The sequence below is a fragment of the Lithobates pipiens genome, unplaced genomic scaffold (genome assembly GCF_037356315.1).
Source record: "Lithobates pipiens isolate NorthernLeopardFrog02 unplaced genomic scaffold, aLitPip1_a1.2 Scaffold_18, whole genome shotgun sequence".
NCBI classification, from domain to species: domain Eukaryota; kingdom Metazoa; phylum Chordata; class Amphibia; order Anura; family Ranidae; genus Lithobates; species Lithobates pipiens.
This window is the reverse complement of record NW_027507758.1, coordinates 145,232,257-145,256,003: the sequence shown is the minus strand read 5'-3', so window position 1 is coordinate 145,256,003 and position 23,747 is coordinate 145,232,257.

Below are 23,747 nucleotides of genomic sequence, written 5' to 3'. Positions count from 1 at the left end.
GGTGGGACGGAGGCTGCATTTGGTGGGACAGAGGCTGCATTAGGGGGGACCGAGGCTGCATTTGGTGGGACAGAGGCTGCATTTAGTGGGACAGAGGCTACATTAGGGGGGACAGAGGCTGCATTTTGTGGGACAGAGGCTGTATTTGGGTGGACAGGGGCTGCATTATGGGGGACAGAGGCTGCATTATGGGGACAGAGGCTGCATTTGGGGGGACAGAGGCTGCATTTGAGGGGACCCAGGCTGCATTTGGGGGATTCAGGCTGCATTTGGTGGGATGCAGGCTGCATTTGGTGGGATGCAGGCTGCATTTTGTGGGACAGAGGCTGCATTTGGTGGGACAGAGGCTTGGACAGAGGCTGCATTTAATGGGACAGAGGCTGCATTTGATGGGACGCAGGCTGCATTTGATATGACACAGGCTGCACATAAACAAAAAAATCCAAAAAAAAGGTCTTTAAGTGCTGTGTTCATGAGATTGCAGACGTGGCGCTTCATTTGCGGGCACTTCATTTGTGGGTGTTTAGCTTGGTTTGCGGCGCTTTCTGAAGCCCTGAGTAGCTTCCGCCTGGTGCCTGTAATATATATTACTACGACCGGGTGGTTTGATTGACATCAGAGTTTGATGTGACTTCCTGTTTCTCTCTCCCATTGCACCCGAGAGGGGAAACAGGAAGTATGCCGCTCCATCGTTGATGCCAGTGGAAGGAGACACTGCAGTACCGCTGTCCGGAGAATGGGACGGGGGGTTTGAAGTGACAGAGGCTGCATTTAATGGGACACAGGCAGGCTGCATTGGGGGGACAGAGGCTGCATTAGGGGGACATTTGGGGGGCAGAGGCTGCATTAGGGGGGACAGAGGCTGCATTTGGTGGGACAGAGGCTGCATTTGGGGGGACAGAGGCTGCATTAGGGGGGGCAGAGGCTGCATTTGGTGGGACGGAGGCTGCATTTGGTGGACAGAGGCTGCATTAGGGGGGACAGAGGCTGCATTTGGTGGGACAGAGGCTGTATTAGGGAGGATGGAGGCTGCATTTGGAGGGACAGAGGCTGCATTTGGTGGGCCAGCGGCTGCATTTGGTGGGACATAGGCTGCATTTGGGGGGACAGGGGCTGCATTTGGTGGGAAAGAGGCTGCATTATCGGGACAGGGGCTGCATTTGGGGGGACAGAGGCTGCATTTGAGGGGACCCAGGCTGCATTTGGTGGGATGCAGGCTGCATTTGGGAGGATTCAGGCTGCATTTGGTGGGATGCAGGCTGCATTTGGTATCAAGCAGGCTGCATTAGGAGGGACGCAGGCTGCATTAGGAGGGACGCAGGCTGCATTTTGTGGGACAGAGGCTGCATTTGGTGGGACAGAGGCTGGGACAGAGGCTGCATTTAATGGGACAGAGACTGCATTTGATGTGACGCAGGCTGCATTTGATGGGGCACAGGCTGCATTTGATGTGACACAGGCTGCATTTGATGTGACACAGGCTGCATGTAAGGGGGGACTCTGCTGGGGGCCTCTGATTTAAGGATAGACTCTGCTGGGGACTCCTGATGGCATCTGGTGGCAGGCGTTGTGGCTAGTGACACGCCCAGGGCTCCCACTGATTCTGCATTATGGTGAGTTGAATGTTTTCATTTTATATTACAATGTAATAGTAGAAATAATGCGCTTCAATCATCCTGACACCATAACAACCATGGTGTCGGGATGATTGAAGTGCGAACACCAGGTGCTTGGAATATTTTTATCTGCTGATTATTAAACTTTCTAGAATACACATTTCTATTGTTATGTAGGATCTGGGCCTGCTGTCCTCCATCCCTCTCTCCCTCTCCCTCCATCCCTTTTTTATCTCAGACGCCAACCACACCTTAGAGCCACGCCCACTATTTCACTCAAACCACGCCCGTTTTCACAAAGTTGGAGGGAGTCAAAACGGAAGGGCGGGTCTAACACCCCCCCATCCTAAAACTTCAGCAGCCACCACTGACCTACACACCTGTTTTCCCCCAATGGGGCATAATTCCCTCCACTGACACCAATGAAACTACACAATTCCTCCCAATGACACCAACAATGGAGCCCAATGATGCCAGTGATGGGGCACAATTCCTCCCAATGACATAAACGATAGGGTGCCATTCCTCCCACTGACTTTTCTACTTTCAATGGCCAGTCCGGTCCTCCTAAAGTCTGAAAGACAGTAAACTAGCCCTTTGTTTAGAAAGTTTGGAGAGCTCTGGTCTAAAGGAATTCTGACATAGTAAAATTGGGTGCAGTGTGAATTTCACTATAAGCACCATGAGGCCCATAAGTATCAGCTATCACTAACATTTCATAATCTCCCTAAAATTAAAGGTACAAATGTATAAAGCAGTAAACCTGACATCCAAGAAACATTCATTGTGGGTGAATCTTTCAGGTGTTTGTATTTTAACCTTTTTGCTGCCAGAGCCACTATAGCAGTTCATGCACATGGTAAAAAAAAATATTTTAGGCCACAAACTTAGTTATAACCCCCAAACAATATGAACACAGAGACCCTAGAGAATAAAATAGTCGAAGTTCCATTTGTTTATGTCACATAATATTAGCATAACCGATTATCAAGAGAAAATACACTAAAGTTAGTTTTAACGCGCACAATTTTTTTTTTATTTATGGTGAAATAAAAAAGATGAGGTTGCACCAAGTAAATAGATACCCAACATGTAAAGCCATAATATTGCATGTACCCATGAAATGCTGACAAACTTCGGTACCTAAAAATTTTCATAGCTAAAACTTTACAAGCGAACCAGTTTAGAGTTAACTTTGAATAATGGCCCTAGAATATTTTTTTTTACTCTAGCTTGTGCAACAATATATACTGTAACATGTGTTTTGGACAAAAGGTGTTTTTTTTGTATGTAGGCACCCCCGGCGTGTGCATTTATGTACATATGTCACATTGTCACATAGTTACATAAAGACTTAAGTCCATCAAGTCCAAACTATGTGTGTGATTTTCTGTCAGTATTACATTGTATATCCCTGTATGTTGTGGTCGTTCAGGTGCTTAGCTAATCATTTTGAAATTCTCAATGCTCCCTACTGAAACCGCTGCCTGTGGAAAATAATTCCACATCCTTACTGCTCTTACAGTAAAGAACCCTCTACGCAGTTTAAGGTCAAACCACTTTTCTTCTAATTTTAGGGAATGGCCATGTGTCTTATTAAATTCCAAATAACAAAGTTCAGAATAACCAGACACATAGACAGATTGGTGTCAATTTTTCAGATCATCACATAACAATACAGAGAAATAAAAGGTATGGCCATAATATTTATTTATCATCTATCACAATAACAGAACGTAACGGCTGTAGTATGTATCCAAAAACTGATGGGGTTTAACAGTAATTTCCCCGCTATGATCTGGAAAACCCCTGTATGAAGGGATGGTAGAGATCCAGAGTCCTGGGAAGTCCCGGTTGTGATCTCCAGGACAACCTCAGGACTCATGGTCGTATGAGGCCTCATGCGTGACCATCTGTATTGTGTATATAGTTTCTGGAAATAAAAAACAAGTAAAAAAGAGAAGAGAAGAGAGGGACGAAGGAAAAGAGGGAGATGAGGAGAGAGAGGGTTGTCATGGAGTTCACTTCAGAGTCGAAATGTAGTTGATCCACGGGTCCCACATCTTATTACATTTCTTGGTTTTATTACAAAGAATATGGGTGAGTTTATCATTAATCATAATCCAATTGAGTTTATTTTTAACCTGGTCAAGAGGAGTTATCGACTGTTTCCAGTGTCTTGTGATTGTGATTCTCGCCTCCAGCAATATATAATTAACCAGTTTTACAGATTTTTTTTTTTTTTGGGTGTTTAGTCAGGTAATTTCTAAAAGAGAGCGACTTCTGGAGATCTGCGAATGTTCACCCCCATTACTGAGTTGATTAAATTGAAAATCCGAATCCAAAATATAGTTACGAGGGGGCATTGCCACCAGATATGGTGCATCATCCCCAACTGTCCGCATTGGTGGAAGCAGTTTGGTGAGGTAGAAGGATGCATCCTAGCTACCCCAGTGGGTACCTAGCACCAATGTAGGAGTGTTTTATAGTTGGCCTCTATAAGAGTGGTATTAATGGAAATTCTGGATAGCTGATAAGAAATATCTCCAGACCCTTTATTAGTTTTGTTGCACTTCTCTGAACTCTCTCCAATTCCAATACATCCTTCCTGAGGACTGGTGCCTAGAACTGGAGAGCATACTCTAGGTGCGACCAGACCAGAATCTTGTAGAGCGGAAGAATTATCGCAACAGAGATTGAGCTGTTTATCCCATCCTCCAGGTCGTTTATGAATGAATTAAATAGGATTGGTCCCAGCACAGAACCCTTGGGGACTCTTGGGGACCACTTTCCACCCTGGACCATTCCGTGTAGTGCCCATTTATCACCACCCTCTGTGTGTACATGGGAGTGGGAGGGTTCAAAAAAAGTTTTCTGGGAGGGGGAGGGTTACTCGTTTTTGTGTCACTTTCATTTCTAATTTAATTCCATTCTTTGTATTTAATTTTTTTTCACATAACCTATAGCTGTCACATAGGGGATAAGTAGCCTCCTATGTGACATCATTTTTACTGATAAGTTCTCGTTAATGAGACATCAGGAGTCTATCAGATTCCTAATGTCTCCCCTGCATTCCATAGAAGCTAATGAAGATCACACTGTTGGAAAGTGACAGCAGAAACTGGGTCACTAACTGGGGAAAGTGACATCAGAAACTGGAAGTGATATAGGCCTCTTTCACATGGACGTTCTGATTGGGTCTGCCTGTCAGTTTTTCAGGTGGACCTGATAGGAACCTCCATTCTTCCCTATTGAGCAATGGATCTCAGCAGACGTCTCAGCTCTGACATCCGCCTGCATCCGATCCCATCCGGTCCGCTAAAAATAGACAATAGGTAACTGTTCGCTATCCATCCAGTGGATCGGATGACAGTCGGATGGAAATGGACATAGAGAACAGCAGGCTGTGTCTGTGTCCGTTCTGCAGTAGCAGAGCAGACATGGACCTGTCATCCACCTGCTAAGCAGGGATCAGCGAAGAGATCCCCTGCTGAACAGGAGGATCCGCTGCCGGTGCCCATCCCATACAAAAGGGGCCAAAACTTTTGACGCTTCTGGGTTCTTACTAGATAGGGAAGATCAGCTAATTAGAGGGAGTACAAGCCACCTCAGTGCTCACAGCCTATAATTGGAAAATGGAGAAACAGCAGCAGACAAATACGGTCATTACTCTGCCCTCTACCTCCCTCAACATGTCCTTGTCAGCAGATGTGCATATAGCTGACTTGGAGAACAGACCCTCCCTCGCCTAATCTGAGTTCTATTGTACATGGGTTTACCATAGGCTAATAGCAAGACAATTTAAGGAGCTTACATTCATTTTTTCCATCTTATATTTTCCTAGCAATCAGACTTAAGCTGACCATGTTTATAAATGTATCTGTAAAAAAGATTTTCCATTTTCCATGTCATGACAAGGAACGTAAAGCTATGAATGTAACCAAATCATGATGGGTTTAGAAGCACTAGCTGGGCAGTCAAGTGTCTCTGGATATAGTATTGACAGTTATGGCTTTGGTGCTCATGATCTTTTCTTGAGTGATCACACCAAAGCTGATGGGCAGCCATATATCTCAGTTATCTGGGGGACACTTTCACAGAATGAATCTGAGGATGCACAAAGTCGAACAGATAATGCTTTTTACTTATACTGTTCAAAGTCAAATATTTATTTTCTATTTAAATGACTTTCTTGTATGGTCTTTTAAATGCAACTTTCAATACCAGTCTATTATACTTTCCGGTTTAAGTGAAATTCTTCCTAGCCTTGGATAACACTGATGAATTGATACAGCAGTGAGCTCATGGTCTTTCCGATCATTTCTTATTTCAGTGAGTTTTATGGTTATTCCTGTTCTGTGTACTGAAGTGTAGAGCTAGTAATAACTTATCCAGACACACAGCCATAATACTTTTTTGTTATTGAACATCTATAAAGTCTTGCTCTGCAGCTAATGGGAAACTGGACAAATGAATAAATTCTAATTGGTCACTGGTGAAATTGTGGGGGTGTTTGTAAAGAACATAAGGAGCAAAATGTTTTTTCTTTTCTATTTTTTTTTAATAAGCTTTAGGAAAAACAAGGCATCTGATATGATGCATTCAGTTTTCCTACATAGAATATAATTGTATTAAGGATCAATACTTAAAATAAATTGTCACGTGGAAATGACTTACCAACAACACCTTTTTCACTTACTATGAAAGTATATGTAAGCTCTAACAATGAACTTATCGTATTTACTTCTGCTTGGGAGGTTTAAAGTTATATTAAAGCTTTGTGTTATACTTACCTGCTCTGTGCAGTGGTTTTGCACACAGTAGCCCCAATATTCTTCTTTTTGGGTTCCCCACCAGTGCTCATGTCTCCTACCCCTCGAGCAGTGCACCTCCCAGAGAAATCTGCTGGGGCGGCAATGCTGCATGGGGCATGCTTGCTCCCGAGCCCCTGCTCTATGCGTCTATAAGACACATAGAGCCGGAGTTTGGCCCTGCCCACTAATCATTGGCTCACTGGCTGTAATTGACAGCAGTGGGAGCCAATGGGCTCCCACTGCTGTCTTAGCCAAAGAGGAGAGAGAGTCCCCATACAGCCAAGGCTATTGTGGACATCGCTGGATCAGAGGGAGCTCGGGTAAGGATCGAGAGGGAGGGGGGGTTGCTGCACAAAGAAGTTTTTTTTTTACCTTCAAGCATAGAATTCATGAAAGTAAAAAAAAACTTCAGCCTTTAGAACTGCTTTAATTTACCATTGGAAGCATTTTGTTACATCTGTTTGAAAAGTGCAAAACATACCTGCTGATCCTACCAAAATTAGAGTGAGCTTTAACTTCCTGTGCATACAGTATCTCTGTGACCTACAAGTCATTTCTTGGATAGTTATGGAGTTGAAGGGGGGGGGGGGGGTGTTCTGTAGGCCTGAAAAAATACTGCAGAATGAAAACTAATGCAGTTAACACATGTAAGGACTGGTAAGCTGTAATGCATTACACTTAGATTCTTGGGTTTAGGAACTTTAATGGTTTTTGGTCAGATCAAATGTAGCAGCACCAGAATGCATTGGTTGATTAGGTAAATAATAATTAATACGTAATTATCAATTTTTTTAACCACTTTCAGACCGGACCAATTTGCTGGTCAAAGACCAGACCACTTTTTGCGATTCGGCACTGCGTCGCTTTAACTGACAATTGCGCGGTCGTGCGACGTGGCTCCCAAACAAAATTGACGTCCTTTTTTCCCACAAATAGAGCTTTCTTTTGGTGGTATTTGATCACCCCTGCGGTTTTTATTTTTTGCTCTATAAACAAAAATAGAGCGACAATTTAAAAAAAAAACGCATTATTTTTTACTTTTTGTTATAATAAATATCCCCCAAAAATATATAAAAAAACATTTTCTTCCCTCAGTTTAGGCTGATACGTATTCTTCTACATATTTTTGGTAAAAAAAATCACAATAAGCGATTATTGATTGGTTTACGCAAAAGTTATAGCGTTTACAAAATAGGGATAGTTTTATAGCATTTTTATTAATAATTTTTTATTATTTTTTTTTTACTAGTAATGGCGGCGATCAGCGATTTTTATTGTGACTGCGACATTGTGGGGGACCCATCGGACATTTTTGACACATTTTTGGGACCATTGTCATTTATACAGTAATCACTGCTATATAAATGCAGTGATTCCTGTGTAAATGACACTGGCAGTGAAGGGGTTAACCAGTGGGTGGCAGTGTAGGGGTTAAGTGTTCCTAGGGATGTGTTACTAACTGTGGGGGGGTTGGGCTTTCATTTAGTGAACACTGATCTCTGCTCCAATCACATGGAGCAGAGATCAGCGTCACTAGTTGCTAAGCAGAATGGAGAAATGTTGTTTACAACGGCACTTCTCCATTCGGCCGCTCCGTGAGACGATCGCCGCGGGTCCCACGACCGGACTCACGGGGGTCCCGACTAGCGCGGGAGCGCGCGGCCGGCGGCGCGCTCCCGATGGCAGGGCGGCAAATTTAAAGGGACGTACATGTACGCCCATTTGCCTGCCCGTGCCATTCTGTCGACGTACATCGTCGTGCGCTGGTCGACAAGTGGTTAAATGTTTTTAAAGAATCAATTTTTTTTGTTAATGTATTCTTTTTTTTTTAATGCTGCAGTGCCACTGCAGCCTTAAGATGGCAGGTTAAAGGCTTATATACTGTATATGTACAAAGCTGTTTTGGCTATACTTCTTCTTGAGATCACAGGAGTGCAGTTTGTTCCGACAGCAGGCTAAAGCCCATTGCTGGCTGACGTCACTTATGCCTGGGCTGCTAACTGGCTCAGGCTCTAGGCTGTGCCACTGGGAGACTGAGCCAGCCACTCCCTCCCTAGCCCAGCGCTCCAGTGAGTACTGGAGGGGCAGAGCAGAGAGTCGTAATCGACAGTTACGAGTCTCTGCTCATAGCGGAGGGGAGAACTGAGCGATCAGTGGTGTTTGATCACTCAGTTCTTAGTTCAGAGGCAACTGGGGACAAATGCAGTATCGATCCACCTAGGTAAGGTATACGTTTTTTTTTTTTTATCATGCCGAACTTCTCTTTTAACCACTGAAGGACCAAGCCTCTATTTTAGATGTGTTGTTTACAAGTTAAAACATTTTTGTTTGCTAGAAAATTACTTAGAACCCTCAAACATTATATATATTTTTTTCTAATACCCTAGAAAATAAAATGGCGGCTGTTGCAATACTTTCTGTCACACCGTATTTGCGCAGCGGTCTTACAAGCTAATTTTTCAGGAAAAAATACACTTTCTTAATTAAAAAATAAGACAACAGTAAAGTTAGCCCAATTTTTTTTATATTGGGAAAGATAATGTTACACCGAGTAAATTGATACCCAACATGTCACGCTTCAAAATTGCACCCGTTCGTGGAATGGCAACAAATTTTTACCCTTAAAAATCTCCATAGGCGACGTTTAAAAAATTCTACAGGTTGCACGACAGGACCTCTTAAATATGAGATCTGGGGTCAAAAAGACCTCAAGTCATATTTACACATAAATGCAATAAAAAAAAAAAATTGTCATTTAAAAAAAAAATGGGGGCCATCTTCCCCTCACTCTTCTCCATGCTCAGCTAGTGAAAGCATCCGATCGCCTCCGCCACTGCTGATGGCTCCAATAAGTGGCGGAGGGCACCGGAGTGCAGTAGGAGGGAGGGACTGAAAGGTTATGCTAAGCATCCATCTTGTTTCTGTCAGCCATCTTAATATTCACAAACTTCCATTTCACAATATGTACAGTTTGAACACCCCTTTAACTTCTCAGATAACTGTCTCAACATGAGATTCTTCTAACCCGTGTGTTCTCACACACTTATCTATAACCTTCACACTGTTTCTCAGCATCTTTTTAGCTACAGAAGGAATTATGTATCTTTTCTTATATTAATTCAGCTAGCTTAGAACAAAGAACAATAGCGTTTTTGTCTTGACCAGCTGTAATCGTCTTGATGTCTACTGCGCATGTCTTATTCTGTATGACGTAAAATACCCTATATTATTTGCTTTGTAATATCCCAATACAATTAGTTCTCGAAGGACGCCATGGTGTGTGTGTGAATTTATTTGTCCTTTGAGAATTGATTCCAGAGCGCTCTGAATTTATACAATACATTGGATCTAAGGTCTGAGAGGTTGAAGGGACCCCCCTAGACACAGGATTAACCCTAACAGAACTGGGGGCTCGTCTCGGGATGGATGTTAACCCTTAATAGACTTGGAAAGCTACTAACGGCTCGGTAAGTGAATTCTATTCTTATTGAGTGAAATTGACTTGCCGCAGTCCAGGTGTCAGGTGTGTGACTTGGCTTCCATCCCACAGAGATTGCTGTTGGGTTATAGAACCTCTCATAAGTATACATAAGTTGACCGGTCATGACCTTGGAGGTCATATAGTGTTTTGGGGACACTTGTAAAGGTTTTGGTGACCTTAAAAGAAAAGGTTTTGGTAATCTTAGAAGAATAGGTTTTGGGGACCTAGGAAAAATTTACAGAGTACTCTAGAGTTTTCGTTCTGTTCGGCACAGAACTGGTGACTGACGATCAATGTATTGTGTAAACTTTGTGTATGATTGTATAACTGCTTTGCTTTAAAAGTATCACGCTGAATGAATTGCGCTGAGTGTGTATATGTGGACTGCTATTTTGTTTCCAGAACCAAAAGGCATACTTGGTGAGTAGTATTCCTGGAGGTTATAATGTTACAATTTGGGTAAAGCTATTTTGTGAAAGGTAAACAGATTAATGTACATTGCAAAGTGAAATTCATCTGTGGTTTAAATTTGTCTGAAACAAAACAGCAGGTCCATGAGCAAGATTGTGTGTTTATTGTATGTCTGAAATACTCTTGAACTTGTTCCAAATTTATTCTGTTACAGTCTTGAAGTGATTGTAGCTGTATTAGTACAAAAAAGTGTCACGGACAGTACTGATAGTTTTTGTTAAAGGAATCTAGGTTGAGGTATTGCCTAATTGTCTGATTCACACCGTTGTCTGATTGTCTGCACCGCTAGGTGGCAGTCAAGCAAATAAATTGTTTTGCTTTCATAGGAAAATGAAACGGAGCAATGCCTAGTTAACCCTTAGGTGGACCATATGGCAGGATGGACAGAAAGCCGGTTTGGGCATTCTGACAACTTTGGATCCATTATTGATCCAGACTTTCCTGGGTAATCTCAAACCCCATTTAGTGGTCCCAGTCAAACAAATGATTACTGAATGGTCAACACTTTCTAGAACTGACTTTGGCAAAGCTCTTTCACAGAAAGATGTCTCCACACAACATTTCCAAGGGAATACGAAGGGGAACTTTAGAGGCAGAGGAAATTTTAGAGGCAGATTTAGAGGCAGAAATGGAAGAGGGATGAGTCGCTCTAGAAACAATGGATGTTTCAATTGCGGTGCTGAGGATCACTGGGTGAGTCAGTGTCCTCACCCCACCCCTTCTCAGACTCCCGATTCCAGCTCTGTCCCTAACCAGACACAACAACCACAGGCATCCATCCAACAAGGTCCAACATTTCCAATCAAATGGGGAAATCAACAACAATGATGGGGCCCGGAGGGTAGTGTCCCAGCTTTTCCTTTTGTCTCAGATGATTTCACTGACAGTCCAATGGTTGCTATTTCAATAAATGGGAGACTCCTCCCCTATCTCGTTGATAGCGGGGCCACTAGGAGTACTATTTGTGAAGATCATTTCAGAGGCAAATGGGAACCAGCGGAACCCTCTTTGGGAATTAATGGGATACTGACAAAAACATATAGGACTCCACCCCTACCAATAGAAGATGATGAAGGGTACACCATATGCACACATTCTTTCAGGATAATACCAAGGTGTCCTGTAAATTTGTTGGGAAGAGACTTGTTTGGGCCACTAGGAATCACAATTAGAACCAACTCAGAAGGAGGTCTAGACATTTCCTCAGATAAAATCACTATAGTAGCATGCAAACCAGGTTCATTGATGCTTTCACAACAAAATAGTGAAGAAGATTTTGAGGATATAGACCCCCAGGTCTGGTCTACATCAGATCTGGATGTAGGACTTGTTTCATGCACACCATACAAGGCCACTCTCAAAGAAGGTGCATTTCCTATCTATCACAAACAGTATCCACTCTCTAAAGAAAAGATGGATGGCATAGTGCCAATGGTGAAAAAGTTTCTGCAGGATGGAATCCTGGAGGAAATTATTTCTCCATACAACACACCTGTTAACCCTGTAAAGAAGCCGGATGGCTCCTTCAGATTTGTACAGGACTTGAGGGCCATAAATGACCTCATAGTCCCAATAGCACCCATTGTACCTGATGTTCCATCTCTGCTGTCCTCCATTCCAGCAACAGCCAAATGTTTTACTGTGATTGATTTAAAGAATGCTTTTTTCTCTGTCCTTGTAGACAAGGAGACAAGGCCACTCTTTGCTTTTACTGTGTCGATTGACCAACACAATCGCCAGTTTACCTGGTGTAGAATGCCCCAGGGATATATAGACTCACCTGTGGTCTATTCTATAGTACTCCAAGCCACCCTCAGGCCTTGGACTGCCCCTCATGGTTCTGTACTGTTGCAATATGTTGATGATCTTTTGATTTGTAGTTCTTCAGAGGAGGACTGCCGAGCTGATAGCCTATCCTTATTGAAATGGTTACATACGTGTGGTCACAAAGTGTCTAAGAAAAAATTACAATGGTGTAAACAGGAGGTTGAGTACCTAGGGTTTGTGCTGTCTCCGGGAGTTAGGAAAGTCAGTCACAAAAGAATTGTTGCTATAGTGGGTCTGCCCCGCCCACTTACCAAGAAAAACCTGCTAACCTTTCTTGGAATGATTGGTTACTGCCGCCAATGGATACCTGACTGCTCTTTCTATGACAATATATTGAGACAAGCAACCCTCTCTGAAATGTCTGATATTGTAAAATGGTCTGATGAAATGTTAAATGCTTTTACCATGTTGAAAAGTGCAATGGTTACCAGCCCGAGCCTCGGCCTCCCTGATTTTAGCAAAATGTTTCACTTGTTTGCTAGAGAAAATTGCAGAACCATGGCAGGAGTACTGGCCCAGGAACATGGTGGGAGACTGCGCCCTGTAGCTTTTTTCTCAAAGGTGGTTCCAGTACAGGTGCAAGGCATGCCTGCTTGCCTCAGAGCGTTGGCTTCTTGTTCTATGGTCGCAGAGTTGGCAGCACCATTTACCTTGGGCCATAACACTACTTTATACACCTCACACAGCGTTACCACACTCCTCAAAACTTTACATACTCAGCATATGTCAGCACAAAGATTGAGTGGGTATGAAGTCATCCTCCTGTCCAATCCAAACCTGAAAATAAAAAGTTCAAACATAAACTCTGGCCCAGCTCCAATTTTGAATGCCTTATTAGGTCTTAAAGGAGAACAGGATGACTTACCACCACCTCATAACTGTACACAATCAATACATCAGGACACTTCACCTAGAGCAGATATGCTTTCAGTACCAATTCCTACTGCACAAACAGTTTTTGTTGATGGCTCTTGCAGCAGACCGAGTGATAAAGTCTATCATGCAGGATATGCTGTTGTCCAACTGCCGGATACTGTCCTCGAGGCCAATCCAATACCCTATCAGTCTGCACAAGCTGCTGAATTGATAGCATTAACCCGTGCATGCCAGCTGTTTGCAGGAAAAGAGGTAAACATTTACACTGATTCCAGGTATGCTCATGGTGTGGTTTGGGACCATGGTGTGATATGGCTTCGCAGAGGATATGTGGCAGCAGATGGAAAGAGCATCTCACACTCTGACCTAGTCACAGCATTACTAGATGCAATTCAGTTGCCTTCAAAACTAGCTATCATGCACTGTAAGGCACATACAGGCCAAATGACTGATATAGCCAAAGGTAATGCACTAGCTGACAGAATAGCTAAAGAAGCTGCATCTACACAAAAGGCAAACATTCAAATGCCCATGCTGACACCTCAGCCATGTTCCCTGAAAGAGACACATTGGCTCACAGAACTGCAGGCTTTTGCCACCCCTGATGATATTGCGCAATGGAACTGTGATGGGATGATACAAAAGGATCCTAAAACAGGATTAATCTTCAAAGAGGGGAAGCCGTGTATTCCTGTTGCTAGCGCCCCCCTGTTCATTGCGCAATACCATGGACTGGGTCACAAGGGATGGCATGCCACATGTGAACTTCTAGATGCAGATTTTTTCATTGCAGGATTACCTAATCTAGTCAAAGCTTTTGTAAGGAGATGTGTCACTTGCATTAGGAACAATCCAACAAACCCAAAGAAATCAAAGCATGAACATCTTGAATACCCAACAACACCGTTTACCCATTTACAGATAGACTTTACACATATGCCCAAAGAAGGAAAGAAACAACAATATCTTTTGGTTATCGTGGACATAATGTCACGCTGGCCCGAAATTTTTGTCACCAACAATGAAAACGCACAAACTGTAGTGAAGATCCTCACACAGGAAATTATTCCTAGATGGGGGTGTCCATTGCAAATAAATTCAGACAATGGCCCAGCTTTCACAGCTAAAATATGCCAAGATCTTGTAAAAGTACTAAAAATAGACTGGAAATTTCACCTCCCCTACCATCCACAGAGTTCAGGAATTGTAGAAAGAATGAATAGAACAATTAAAGACAGGATAAGGAAAGCTACAGGTGGGAATTTTGGCAAGTGGAAAAAAGTTCTCCCAGCTGTATTAGCTGAAATCAGAATGACCCCTCACAGTGTGACGGGTTATTCCCCCTTTGAGGTACTCATGGGTAGGCCATTCCCCACACCGTGGGCTAATCATCCCTTGATGGTAGAGAAAGGTGATTTGGAACAAATACAGGAGGAATATGTAAAAAAACGGATTGAAACTCTTGATATTGTCGAAAGAAGAGTTGCTCGCACCTCTCCTTCTTCTTCACAGATACCAACCCACCCGTTCCAGGTCGGTGATCAAGTTGTGGTCCAGAGGCTTCAGAAAGGTCGAAAGCCGCAAGAGGTTCCATTCGGACCAGTGACCAAAGTGGTAGCCGTCACCAGGACCGCCATCCTTACAGAGGAAAGTCCTACTTGGATCCATGCCAGCAGGGTAAAGAAGGTTGATCTAAGCCCAGGAATTCAAGAAAGGCTGAAAAGAGGTGAAGCAGGTGTTTTAAGTCCTCAAAAGACAAGCACAGACATAAAGGACAGTGATGTCACTCATTTCACCACAGACTTCTGGGAAGGCCTTTTGCCTTCTGGTGATGTTTCTACTTCTGATCTTTGTCCCAGTGTGGATAATAACTAACTGTATTTTTCATCCTGAAGACTTAGGTGCCTTGAAACTCATATGTGGTAAAAGCGAAATACACACCAACCATACTGACTTTCACCTCAGAAATCGCAGTAAAAGAGATGTCTCTAATGAATTGATCAAAGTTTTTCTGGAAAAATGTTACTGTTAAAATTTAAATATGCTTACGCTAGAAAGTCAGGATATGAAAAATGCTGGATTTGTAGTAAGTTGCACCCAGAAGCTGCTAAAATCCCACTCTTAGCTGTCCCTCTGAACCTCAAGTCATTATTGGAAAATACTCTAGTCTTAAGTATTAAGAATGTCTCGGAAGGGTACCGCAATCAGAGTATTATGTTTTACACTTTAGGAAAGACACATGAACCTGAGTGGTGTGTTAAGTTAGGCAATACATCCAACGGAATAGGTATGTGTTCCAAGTCTGTATTTAACATTTCAAAGGGTATTCCCTTCCACACCAGTAACATTATCATAGGTCATATGTGTAGTTACAAAAATCAATCCCTTAACAACACCATTAGTGAACTTACTACATACAGGAACACAACCTCTGGGATACTTGTGAGTAAACTTGTTAGTGCTACATTTGAGGCTGGAACTGAGCCCCAACGTAGTTCTCTAAGAAGTTTTTCATTGGGAAACAATACATATGTATGCTGTGCTAAAATTTGTTACCCATGGATCCCCGCAGGAGTGAAAGGATGGTGTTATTTAGCACAGTTGGTACCAGTCATGTCAGCCCTAGGCCAGAATCAGGAACATCACATACAAGTTACTTCAAGTCCAGTACATAGGTTAACTTATAAATACAAGAGAGAAGCCCCACCTATGTTTTCTACTTCAGATAAGTCATGGACATGGTTTCCATCCTGGACAGGATGGGGCATAACCATGATGGACAAATTAAATAACTACACTAGTTTAATAAATTATGTTATGGAAAAAAAACTCCCAAGATATAGGACTACTCAATGTCGAGCTCAAAGAAATTAGAAGACAACTAGAGTTACACGAATTGGCTATTGAAAGCATGAGTGCAGCTCTGACAGGTTTATGCGAAATGACCCAAGATTATGAATGTTGTACATGGTTTCACAATACCAGCCTGGAAATCCCAGACTACTATGATGTTATTAATCAACACCGAACACAGGTAAATGAATTAATGAAACAAGCAAGGGACATAGGTAATTATGGATGGAACCCCTTTTCTAGTTTGGGTTTAGGTGGAATGTTTTCATGGTTAAAGGACATAGTGATTATGATTATCATAGTACTATTGTTAGGATTGATAGGCTACTTGATTTTCAAGCTTATTCTACTTTGTATTAGCAAGTGTACTACACCAGACCAACCTTCTCACGCATATACACAATATCTGCAGCTTTATGTAAAAGAATATAACAAACGTAGCAAGAACCGTAGATTTCAGGAGGCTGCGGATCTGTAGAAGTCATTCCATGACTTAAAGAGGGGGTTGAAAGGTTATGCTAAGCATCCATCTTGTTTCTGTCAGCCATCTTAATATTCACAAACTTCCATTTCACAATATGTACAGTTTGAACACCCCTTTAACTTCTCAGATAACTGTCTCAACATGAGATTCTTCTAACCCGTGTGTTCTCACACACTTATCTATAACCTTCACACTGTTTCTCAGCATCTTTTTAGCTACAGAAGGAATTATGTATCTTTTCTTATATTAATTCAGCTAGCTTAGAACAAAGAACAATAGCGTTTTTGTCTTGACCAGCTGTAATCGTCTTGATGTCTACTGCGCATGTCTTATTCTGTATGACGTAAAATACCCTATATTATTTGCTTTGTAATATCCCAATACAATTAGTTCTCGAAGGACGCCATGGTGTGTGTGTGAATTTATTTGTCCTTTGAGAATTGATTCCAGAGCGCTCTGAATTTATACAATACATTGGATCTAAGGTCTGAGAGGTTGAAGGGACCCCCCTAGACACAGGATTAACCCTAACAGGGACCTCTTCCGCCATCGATAAAAATGATCTCGTGGGGAACCGCCGCAGAGACCACTTTTATCTTGAAGCGGACCACCGGCCCAAACAAAAGGATACTGGGGTTATGGCAGCTAGCTGCTGCCATGAAACAACAATATCCTCCTTCAAAGTCAGGATGTATATCGGCATGTGGCAGTCCGGAAGTGGTTAATAACACCATACAATATTTAAGTATGATAATAAAAAGCATATAACATAAAAAAAAAAGAAATAAAAAAAATGTCTCTGTGTATTCAAAAACTTAAATATATTTTATTGGGATTTTATGTAATAGACCAACACAAAGTGGCACATAATCGTAAAGTCGAAAGAAAATGATAAATGGTTTTCCAAATTTTTACAAGTAAATATCTGAAAAGTGTGGTGTGCATTTGTATTCATCTCCCCTGAGTCAATACTCTGTAGAACCACCATTTGCTGCAGTTACAGCTACAAGACTTTTTGGGTATGTCTCTACCAGCTTCGCACATCTAGAGAGTGAACTTTTTGCCCATTCTTCTTTGCAAAATAGCTCAAGCTCTGTCAGATCGGATGGAGATCGTCTGTGAACAGCAATTTTTAAGTCTTGCCACAGATTCGCAATTGGATTTAGGTCTGGGCTTTGACTGGGCCATTCTAACACATGCATATTCTTTGATCTAAACCATTTCATTGTAGCTCTGGCTGTATGATTAGGGTCATTGTCCTGCTGGAAGGTGAACCTCAGTCCAGTCTCAAGTCTTTTGCAGACTCTAACAGGTTTTCTTCTAAGATTGCCCTGTATTTGGCTCCTTCCATCTTCCGATCAACTCTGACCAGCTTCACTGTCTCTGCCGAAGAAAAGCATCCCCACAACATGATGCTGCCACCACAATGTTTCACGGTGGGAATGGTGAATTCAGGGTGATGTGCGGTGTTAGTTTTCTACCACACAAAGCATTTTGCTTTTAGGCCAAAAAGTTCAATTTTGGTCTCATCTGACCAGAGCACCTTCTTCCACATGTTTGCTGTGTCCCCCACATGGCTTCTCTTCCATAAAGGCCAGATTTGTGGAGTGCATGACTAATGTAGACAGATTCTTCCACCTGAGCTGTAGATATCTGCAGCTCCTCCAGAGTTACCATGGGCGCATGGCTGCTTCTCTGATTAATTTTCTTCTTGTCAGTCAGCTCTCACTTTGCCTGTCAGTTTAGGTGGACAGCCATGTCTTGGTAGGTTTGCAGTTGTGCCATACTCTTTCCATTTTTGGATGATGAATGGAACAGTGCTCCGTGAGATGTTCAAAGCTTGGGATATTTTTTTATAACCTAACCCTGCTTTAAACTTCTCTGCAACTGTATCCCTGATCTATCTGGTGTGTTCTTTGGCATTCATGATGCTGTTTGTTCACTAAGGTTCTCAAACAAACCTCTGAGGGCTTCAAAGAACAGCTGTATTCATACTGAGATTGAATTACACACAAGTGGACTCTATTTACTAATTAGGTGACTTCTGAAGGCAATTGGTTACTCTAGATTTTAGTTAGGGGTATCATAGTAAAGGGGGCTGAATACAAATCCTCATCACACCTTTCAGATATTGATTTGTAAAAAAAAAAAAAAACATTTATCATTTTTCTACCACTTCACAATTATGTGCCACTTTGTGTTGGTCTAGCACATAAAATCCCAATAAAATAAATTTTAAGTTTTTGGTTATAACATGACAAAATGTGGAAAATCTCTACTTTTTCAATGCACTGTATGTATGCTTGTGAGATAGGGAACTCAAATTATTAACTTGTTTATAAGCATGGGCTGGGGTGAATGTATATTATAATATGTACAGCACTGTGTAAATTATTTGGGCTAAATAGATACCTCCACTAATAATAGACATTGAAGATGTAATCCCAGAAAAGTAAAATAAAATAGTTTTTGCATAGCACTTCTTACACATAACACACAATAGAATAAAATAATAGTGGCTTTATCCCTGACCTGTCTGGTGTGTTCCTTGGCCTTCACTAAGGTTCTCGAACAAACCTCTGAGGGCTTCACAAAAGAGCTGTATTTTTACTGAGATTAAATTACACACAGGTGGACTCTATTTACTAATTAGGTGACTTCTGAATTCAGTTAGTTCCATTAGATTTTAGTTAGGGGTATCAGAATACAAATGTACTCCACACTTTTCACATATTTATTTGTACAAAATTTGGAAAGCCATGTATCATTTTCCTTCTATTTCACAATTATGTGCCACTTTGTGTTGGTCTATCACATAAAATCCTAATAAAATACATTTACGTTTTTGGTTGTGACATGACAGAATGTGGAAAATTTCAGGGGGTATAAATACTTTTACAAAGCACTATATATTCAGTCACATGTATAAATGCACTTTGTGCACCAAAGATGTCAAGCGCCTTTAAAAAAAGTTTTTTTCAGGGTTGCCAGCAATCAGTATACAAACACGTTAAAAAAATCCACTTCCTCATTCAGTTCAATTTGATGATGTCACACAGGCACCTCCCTAATATGTTTCATCAACAGTCGTGTGACTTCCTCAGGGGAATCCCATTCTGGAGTTGGAGGCTATTTTTATATCTATGTCCAATGAAGGGGGGGGGTTCTCCCCATTAATACTTGTTTCTAAACCAAAAAAAGCACAATGGGGGGAATCCCTTCTTAAGCAATTTGTCATCAGAAGAGATGTCTCCATTGTCCTGTTTCTTCCTGTTCTAGTGACTACTAAAGATTTGGGTTTTCACATCACTTCCTGTCCCAGTGACAATGGCAATCACGACAATTAGAGAGGATAATTCTTCCCATAGAATAAAACAGTAACTGTAAAAATACTGTAGATATACTTTTGCAATGCCTGCCCTGTCTACCACTTGACCTCACACTTTGTTCTCTGGTCGTAGTCTGGTCACAGTGTGTAGCAGTAACCAGTAACAGAGCCCTGTAGTTATTTACATTCTTTAAATACTTTAAAACATTTTAGGAATCATAACTTAATAACACATTTTTGTTTAACCTTTTGCTAGCCTTCAGATGTCAGAAAAAAAGTGAAGTTCCTTTTCCCCTCCTTTATAGTGAATACACACAGTAGGATAAATGTAATTTGCATTTCAAATTTGTTTGCAGATTTTTATATGTTCATGTTCATCACAGCTGGAGGTATCAGTTGGAAACCGGCAAGTAGTGTATTATTTTTTTATATGTCATTTTTAGTTCCTAGCTGTCATGTATAGTTCTATGGACTGTTAATGCTTTGGATTAGTGTGTGGCAATGTTGCTGTAGAGTGAAATAGTGTCAAACTCTATTTTCATGCTGGTGGTTAGTGTCTGAAATTCATACATTGTACAGCTTACCTAACTTTTTAAGTTAGTTATTTTGAAGATTTACCTGCAACAGCACTAAAGGAAGCCAGTCCAGGATTATCAGATTTTTGTATTGCCAAGTTGGTTAAAAGTGAACTCTAGGCATATATAAAATACACAAATGATTATTGATATATTTGAAGAATATATATATATATTTTTTTTACATACTGTACCAATATGTTTTTCGTATTTTATTTTATGTGCCCTGATTGTGGTCTCTTAATGGGCATGATCTAAATTGATAAAGCTTATACAGACTAGAGACTATATGCTGGAACAAAAAAAAAAATGTCCTTTTCCCTACCCCATGTGACAGCTCTCAGGCCTCAAAATGAACTGCTCAAATGCCAAAAGCGAGTATAGAACTTCCCCATATATGGAAGTACTGGATGGTTTAAAAGGAAAGTGAGCGATAAAGTATCTTTCAAGGGTGGGTGGCTTTAAAGCATATCTGTTACTGAGATCAAAATAGAGAGCAAAAAAATCAAAAAAGAGCAAAAAAATTATCATTATCTGTTTTTATGGCATGTAGATCATTTCCTAAAATGAATGTCCATGCTTTGAATTCAAAGTCTTAAAGCAAATAATTTATGAGAAACATATGAATCGGGAGAGGGATCCGAAATGGATATAACATAGCAATAGGCCAATGGTAAGTGAGTACTGGATATAAATATGGGTAGAATATTAGGGGAAAGGGAGGGGGGGGGGGGTAAATTGGTCAGTTGTGAAAGTAAATTTTTGAATCCAATGCAGAAAATCTTGTAGAATTTACCGTATTTATTGGCGTATAACATGTACCTTAATTTTAGGGGGAAGTTTCAGGGAAAAAAAAAATATTTTAAATACATAACTTTGAAGAAAAATAAGGGTCATAGCCCATCAATGCAGCCTTATTAGTGCCCATTAATGCAGCCTCACCATTGCCCACCATTGCGTCCTGCTCAGTGCCCAATTGCAGCCTCTCCATTGCCCATCAATTCTGCCTGCTTAGTGCCCATCTGCAGCCTCTCCATTGCCCATCAATGCAGCCTGATTAGTGCCTATCTGCAGCCTCACCATTGCAGCCTGCTCAGTGTCTATTTACAGCCTCTCCATTGCCCATCAATGCAGCCTGATCAGTGCCCATCTGCAGCCTCACCATTGGAGTCTGCTCAGTGTCCATCTACAGCCTCTCCATTAGATGTACACTGTCGAAAAATTTGTTTATTTTCTTTCATTCATTTTTTTTACGTTCTTCTGGTCATTTGTTATGATCAAAATTCATAGATGTGTAAATTTGTAAATTCGAAAATTTGTAAATTCGAAAATTCAAATTCGTAAATTCGGAAAATTTGAAAATCCAAAATCCGTAAATTGGTAAATTTGAAAATCCAAAATTCAAAAAATCGTAAATTGGAAAATTCTAAATAATAACTAACTTATAGGTATTGGAATTTCAGTTTAAATTTGGCAGTTGGTGAAGGTAACGAATACAAATTTATCCAAAGTTACGATGTATCTGTAATAATGAATGTTGCATTTATACAAATGGAACAGAACAAATTAATAATGAATAATAATAAAACGTTTTTATTATTATTTATTATTAATTCATTACGAATTTTCAGATTTTCGAATTTTTCGAATTTCATAAATTCGTAAATTCGATCAATCGAAACCCAGAAATTCTAAAATTAGAAAATTTGGAAATTCTGAATTTTTTAATTTATGTGTTTTCGTTTATTCGGATATTAACAAATTTACGAATTTGTCGAAATTTGTTAAAAAACTAATTTGGAACGAAACAAATTGCACATGTCTACTCTCCATTGCCCATCTATGCTGCCTGCTCAATGCCCATCTGCAGCCTCTCCATTGCCCATCAATGCAGCCTGCTCAGTGCCCATCTGCAGCCTCTCCATTGCCCATCAATGCAGCCTGCTCAGTGCCCATCTGCAGCCTTGCCTTTGCCCATCACTGCAGTCTCACCAGTGCCAGATTACACAGAGCTGAAATTTCCTGTGTACCCAGCACCCGCAGTCACTTACAGTCCAGCCTCTTGGCCCGGCTCCTATGATAGACAGAACAGTGGTCCAATGCAGGGCTAGGAGGTGGGGCTGTGTGTGACTGAGCGTTGGGTACACATGAGATTGCAGCTCTGTGTCACCCCCTCCTTCCACTCCGAGGCAACCAGGAATCAAGTATAACATGCACACATGATTTGCCCCTCCTACCCATTTTTAGGGGGAAAAATGCATGTTATATGCCGATAAATACAGTAATTGCAATTTAAGAGTGAGCAACTGAAACTTATTCACCCTGGAAAAGAAACGCTGCACAATGGGGGACACGATGCATGTGGCCGCGATGTCTGCTAGCCATGAGTGATTTCACGAGAGCCATAACGGGGATGTGTGTGTGTAAACACACACACACATACCCATTCTGTCAGGAGAGGAGAGACAGATCGTCTGTTCCTACTAAGTAGGAACAGTGATATGTCTCCTCCTCTACTAAGACACATCCCCATACAGTTAGAAACACCTAGAAGGGAACACATTTAACCCCTTGATAGCCCCCAAGTGTTAACCCCTTCCCTACCAGCAATATTTATAGCACTGATCTCTGTATAAATGTCAGTGATCCCAAAAATGGGTCAAAAGTGTCCAACCTGTCCGCCGCAATGTCGCAGTCCCGCTAAAAATCACAGATCATCACCATTACTAGTAAAAAAATAATAATAAAAATGCCATAAATCTTTTCCCTATTTTGTAGAAGCTATAACTTTTTCGCAAACCAATCAATATATGCTTATGATTTTTTTGGGATATTTATTATAGAAAATAGTATAAAATATTTTTTTTTTTCAAAATTGACGCTTTTTACTTGTTTATAGTGCATACAAATAAAAACCACAGATGTGATCAAATACCACCAAAAGAAAGCTCTATTTGTGGGAAAAAAAGGATGTACATTTTGTCTGAGTACAGCGTTGCATGACCACGCAATTGTCAGTTAAAACGACGCATAAAAGATGGCCTGGTCATTAAGGGGGAAATTCTTCTGGTCCTTAAGTAGTTAAAGTAAGAGGATTCTAATAGTAGGGTAATATTCAAACAATTTTTTGCTCTAATTCCAACATGGATAAGATCATCTGCTCCCCCCTACTCAGATGTACCTGGAATATTTCTTAGGGGCCAGGGCTTTTATTCTCAGAAAATAGGTACAGGAACGCAATCATGACCCCCCTTACACAAACCTTCCAAACCACATCAAATAGTTTGTTCCGCCTCTCTCACTTGGGAGGCACTCAGGAGATCTGATCTGTGGGAGCTGTTGGGGAATGAGCTCTCACTTGTAAGCTTAGAAGCTGGACTTTTGTGTTTTCAAGTAATAGTGGTGAACAGAGGGCCTGAGCC